We start from the raw sequence: 7,053 nt of genomic DNA, 5'->3' as shown, positions 1-7,053 counted from the left end.
GGAATGAACCGTTACTTAGTTATGAGCAAATTAAGAAAGTGCTGGCACTTAGGCCAAACCGAAAATATAAAAGATCACGATCTGAAATTTGGCAATTATTTAGGTTTTAATTTGTGCGTTAATAATTTCCAAACCGGATATCGATATCACTAACCGCAACTGAGTTATGACCTGTTTTTAAAGCGTGAAGTTGTAGGAATTTTTTTAAAAAGTGAGGATCAATTACTGAAATTAATGCCAAAGTGTGGTGCGTTAATTGATCCTCCAGAATCTTTAAACCGCATATCAACGGAATGAACCGTTCGTGAGTTATAAGCAAAACAAAAAAGTATTGGCACTTTGCCAAAACTGCCAAAACCGAAAATAAAAAAGATCATGTTTTGAAACTTGACAATTATGTAGTATTCAATACGTACATTAACAATCACCAAACCGGATATCGATATCACTAACCAATACCGAGTTATAACCGTTTTAAAAACGTTAAGCTAGAAGAATTAATTTAGAAAGTGAGGATCAATTACCGATAATTGCGCCAAATTGTAGTACGTTAATTGATCCTTCAGAATCTATAAGCCCCATACCAGCGGAATGAACCGTTGGTGAGTTATATGCAAAATAGAAAAGTTTTGGCATTTTACCAAAATCTAAAATTCCAATTTTATTTAGAGCCAATATTTAGTGCCTCAATTGATCCTCCGCATTTAAAAGGAATGTCAAAAAAATTAAAGAAAAGTAAGTTATCAACAATAAATATTTCAAGGTCAAATTTCGACCCGACAAATTATGGATATTATTAAATTTTATCGATTTAAAAGGCCAATGATAAAGCTCGAAAGGCTATTATATTTATAAAAGTATATTCCTTTTTTATTGATAGATCTTAACTATTTTAAAAAATATTAGAAGAATGTAAGTAAACTTGAATTACAAGTAGCTATCTAGAAAAATTATATGGCTTTTGTACTTGTCGTTATATTTTATCTGTCGAAGATTTTTTATGTAATATAATAGTGAAGGAATGGTGAATAATATTATGTACGAATAGTAATATATAAATCAGAAAAAGCAACAACAGTATAATTTGTTTTAATCACGATATATATTTATTATAAGCGTGGGGGCGTTGTGTTCTAATTACAGTGAAAGGGGGGATATTTTTTACCAGATGTTAAAACAAAATAAAATGATACTATTATATTTTTATTTTAATCATACTTAAACATTAATCTATGTTAAAAAAATATTAAACAACTTTTATAAATGTCACACTTAAAAAAAATTTTTTATAAAAAAATATAAAAAGTTTTGTCATCACATATTTTCTTTTACTTAGTTAACGATATTTTATGTAGAATAATTTTAAATATAATGATAAATTATTCATTTAAGTTGTAAGATCTTAGTCAGAATCTTTTATTTCTGAAAATAGTTTTTTTCTCTCACTTTATTTTATCATATTTGAGACATAACTTTAATTTAATATTTTATACAATTCGTATAATACATATAATTATATATAATAAGAAATATATTCGTAATTACACTAATACATGAATATTAATTAATAAAATATGAAATATTTAATGATAGTTCATAGTCATAAATTGCTTGCTTAAGTAGTACCTATAAATATTAAAAAATGTTAATCGTAATTTATTATATAATTAGATTACTTTAGTCAAGAGGTAGTCCACGATAGCCCAGCTCCAAATAATGTTGCATATGATTATAGAAATTTGTAAAATCATATGGAATAAATTAATTCATTATTTGATTAATATTATTTATTATATGTTCCCTTGTACTTGGTCTGGGAATTAATGACCTGTACTTGTTTTTGAAAACCCCGAAAAAATTTTCAATTGGGTTTAATTGTGGTGAGTATGGGGGAAGATATTCAATTCTCTCTTTATAGTCATCAATTAGATGACTTTTATGTATTGACGCATTGTCCATAACTAATATGGCATCTGGTGTTAATATACTAATAATATCCATTAATGAATCTCGGAATAACATACCATTATATGATCCTTCGATGATTTTATAATGTATAACTCCATAAATTCCTATAGTGCAAAGTACACTTACATTTTTCCCTTTTGAGGGTGGCACCTTTATTGATGGTCTAACGTTGAGTGGTGCCCAAGCATAGACAGGTACAACATGAAAATTGATGCCTGTTTCGTCGAGAAAATAGAGTCTTTCTCTGGAGATGTTCAGCATTTTGCGGCAACACACCTGTCGAATATTGATAGCTCCTGGTGTATTCCTGCGATCTGGTTCTTTCCCAGCTCTTTTTTTGGACCATCGGATGTTTTTAATATATTTCCTTATAGTTCCAATATTTTTTGGAGAACCAGAGGGCAAATTCTCAATTATATCCTTCACCGTGAAGGTATTATTGTCGATTAGCAAATCCATAATTTGCCTTTCAATATTTGCTGTGTCTTTAATTTTTCTCCCCCTTTGTTTAAGCGAGAATTCCTTTAAGGGCTCACCAATAATTTCTGGGAATGTATCCCGTTTTATTTTATGTATTGATGCCTTAGACATATTAACAAATTTAGCAATGTCCTTAACCTTCATCTGTTCTTCCTCTGGCATTGCTAATTTTTTCATTACCATTTCAATTTTATCTTTGTTCCAACAATTGTATGTTCTTTTAGGTTTAGGAATGGATGATATTTGAGAATGATTTATATTTTCATTAAAAGTTGCTAAAGAATCATTATTTGTAGAAATATTAGAATGTGATTGATAATTTTCCATATCATTCCCATCTGAGATTGGCAAAGAATAATTTACAGAAGTACTTGAGAGTAAAGGAGATGTATTAAAGTTATAAAGAATGCAGTCTATATTAAACATTATAAGATTGAAATATTAATTAATATTAAATTAAATATACAAAAATATTAAATTATGTAAATGATATGTGAAAAAATATGTTTTTTTTAAAAAGTTTTTTTTTTAAAAAAAAGTTGTTTAAAATTTTTTTAACATAGATTAATGTTTAAGTATGATTAAAATAAAAATATAATAGTATCATTTTATTTTGTTTTAACATCTGGTAAAAAATATCCCCCCTTTCACTGTAATTACTGTTGTTGTGATTAATATCATTTTTTTATAATATTAATAAATATGCTAGAAATTATTTTTTTATTAATTATAATGTTTAATTAATTTTAAATATTAACCAGATGTGTTAATAAATCAATCTTTTTCATTAACTAAAATTTAGTGTTGTTAATTGGTTGGTTGTATAAAATCAGACCCGGGGTTTGGGTCTAAAAAATCGACCAAACCAGCTCTGAGCACAGACCCGGGGTTCAGACCCGGGGTCCAGACCCGGGGTCGTGTCGTGTAGACCCGGGGTCGTGTCGTGTAACGATTTAATAAACAAGTTAATAATTAAATATTTTTTATTGCAATAATAATAATGACTGAAAGAGGGCAGGGCGGGTCTACTAGGTCTTGGGGGGTCAGGAATAATTTATCAAAACAAAATATCGATATATGGGTAAAATATAATCTTCTAAACTAAATATCTTTAGAATGAAAGTATTCATTTTTTATCTTGATGGGTATGAATGACTTGGTTTTGGAGGTGGATGGGGTAGAGGGGGGGGGGGTGAAAGTGGGGGGGGGGGTGAAAATTAATATTTTTTTATGGAAATAAAAATATTTTTTTGTAATGATAATAATAATGATAATGATCACTCATACAGGGCGGGTATAGGTCCTGGGGGGGGGGTCAGGTATATTTTTATTAACACAAAATATAGATATGGGTGTTGTTTAATTGGTTGGTCTTGGTTGTGTAAATCCCAAACCCGAGGTGGGTCTAATAAAATTACTGCGATCTAAATTAGCAATATTTATATAAGAAATAAGCCAGCATTAACTCGAGTCGAACCCCATAAATAATGTTGTTTCAAATATTTTAATTAAAATTATTTATCAATAATATCGAACTTAAATAGGAAAATCCTGCAAGCAACTCTGCTTATGACTAAAAAATTTTTAATCGGGGACTCTTAGGGCTTGGAAATAATAAAAATGAATTATTATGTAGGTTTGCTTATAGATTATTTCTATACCATCCTGATCTTAGTTCAGAATTAGATACGAACTTTCTGACCGGATTTTTTATATTTTAAATATTTTTTAGGCTGGAGTCTATATCCACGAGCAAGATGAGATGCATTCGATTCGTGTTTATGAAAAAATTATATAAATATAATTAATATTGTATTTTATATTCTATTGTATATATTTTTATTTAAATCAAATTTTAAAAATAAATTTATTTCTACTAGCACTTCACCCCCATTTAGTATATATATATATATAAATATATGCATGTTTCTTTCACGTGGACAAAGCCGCGAAATCAAAATAAAATATTTTTTTAAAACCAAGCTTAATAAGCTGACATTAAAATTAATAAAAAAGAAAAACTATTGACGATATTATATTTATAACTAAGAAATGAAAAATAAATAAAATAAAACATTTGCAATTTATAAAAAAAATTAAATCAATTTATATAGTTTATTTTATTTAATTAAAGTTAAATAACTTTTTAAATAAATGTGTTATTTATTATAATTAATTTTACAAACAAAAAAGAAAAAAGAGAATAAAATAAAGCTTTGAATTATTAATTTAGAAGGTATAATAATATTAATTTAATTTAAGATTAGATATGAGATTTATTTTATCTTACTTTACATATATCTGTTCTGAACCCCGTGTCTAGATTCCGGAATAAAAAATTTAACATATAAAAATAATATGAACCTCGGGTCTGGACCCCGGGTCTGAACCCCGGGTCGGCCTGAGCACAAAATTTGGTCGTAAATTTTACGACTAAGCAAATTAACAACACTATGATATAGATCGAATTTCCTTTTTGATATATCATATCGTATGTGAGTTAAAGAGGCTGTGTGTGAAATATATTAAATAAAAAACTAGTAATTACCTCAATTATATGGATCTTGTTTTGTTATTTGGTTTGAAGAACCATTTGAAAAATAATTATTTAAGTTAAATTACAGGAAGTTTTTAAAAAATAACAAAAATTTTCTCAACAATTTCTTAAGTTTTTAATAGTCATTTATTTTAATAAATAAAATCGAAATCCATATTTTTTTAATAATAATAATTAATTAATCATTCTGCCATATTGTTATTTTTATGCACATTCTGTTTATAAAAGTTTGCGATAATCTCTTCAGAATCTTTTTTTAGTGAATTTGGTGATATTAATTAACTTGACAGTTAACATCGCCGTAAACGTAAATTGATTTCTGATAAATAAGTAAATTTTGGTATTTCCAATAAGAAATCTTCGATTTTTTAATGTTAAATATTGTTTAAAATTTTATTCAAATTTCATATTATATATGTTTATTATTTATTATATATAGATTAATGTTACTTATTTATATAAAAGTTATTTAACAATAAAAATATTTTATATACTTTTAGAATTGCAATAGAATTGAATAAAAACTATAACTGATCATTATAATATATTTAAATAAATGACATAAAAATTAGATATGATATCGGATCGGTAATCGGTCGATATCAATTTAATATCGGATCGGATAGGCCTCCAAAAAGTGATATCGGTATACACCTACTTAAAACCCAAATTTATTAGTTATAACTTTAAAACCCGTGGTGATCCTGGATAGTTGACATCCCTTTAAAAATTATGACATATATATTATTGGGAATATAACTTTAATATAATAAAGAAAAACTTTTTATTGGCCATTATTTTATCACAAATTATAAATTTACATTTCTTTTTATTATTTATACATGCATGAATGACGTTGAATTTTTATATTGGTCCTCCACATTAAATTACAATATCAATATGTGTTAAAATAAAATTTTACTTTTTTATTTTTATTCCGTCATGCATGGGCTACTCTTTTTGAATATTTATTACATAATATTTTTATTTTACCATATAAATTTTTTATCAAAAGAAAGAAAATGGTAAGAAAATAATAATAAAAAAAGCTTTATTAATTTAGAATGAATAAGATAAGAAGAATAAGATTTAATTTAAGATTAGAAAATGAAATATTTTTTTTTACTTTTCATTTATCCGAACCCAACCCCAAGGTGTAAGTCTGGACCCCTGGTCTGGACCCCGGGTCTGAACCCTGGTCTGAACCCCGGGTCTGAACCCTGGTCTGAACCCTGGTCTGAACCCCGGGTCTGAACCCCGGGTCGGCCTGAGCACAAAATTTGGTCGTAAATTTTACGACCAAGCAAATTAACAACACTATTAAAATTCTTTTAAAAATCATAAATAATATTCCATCGTAATTAAATTTGGTAAGATTTTTAAATTTTATTTTTTAAATTATATGGGTACATTTAGTACAGGGGAACGTTAGGACACTCTGATTATAATTTGAGCTATTATTTATAAGACTGGAAATTTGAGCTTAACATAGATAATTACGTCATACATGATTAGCTAAAAAAAATTTGAAAAATATTTAGTATTTTAATTTTTACAGAAGAAGTTTTGGCATATCAAAATTAATATAAAATATTTGCCTTTATCGTTTCAAAAATCCTAATAAATAGATTTTAGGAAAGTTTAAACCTATTTCCCAATCTGGCAAACTTTTGGAATCAATAAACATGAATTAATATGATTTTGGTTGATATTTATAAAGTTAGTGGGCTCGGTCATAGTTGGTCATAGTATAGTTGGGATACGCCATTTTAGCTCATTTTATAATTTTATTATTAATTTAGTATTTTGAATAATGAATAATTAATACTTATCTTTCACTATGTTTATGATTAAATGAAATTTTTTTTTACAATTTTTTTTTCTCAAAATATGCTAAATTTTGCTAAAATTTTTTTATATAGTTATTGATTATGAATTACACTATCAATAAAATCATATGTGTCATATCTAGTCTTACTGGATTATTGATTTAAAATTTTTAAATTTAGACCTCTATTTCACGAGTGTCCCAACTATCACATATGTGT

The sequence above is a fragment of the Gordionus sp. m RMFG-2023 genome, chromosome 1, assembly GCF_954871325.1.
Source record: "Gordionus sp. m RMFG-2023 chromosome 1, tfGorSpeb1-WG-v2, whole genome shotgun sequence".
Classification (NCBI taxonomy): domain Eukaryota; kingdom Metazoa; phylum Nematomorpha; class Gordioida; order Chordodea; family Parachordodidae; genus Gordionus; species Gordionus sp. m RMFG-2023.
The sequence above is the reverse complement of the archived record's forward strand: the minus strand, read 5'-3'. Positions refer to the sequence as shown.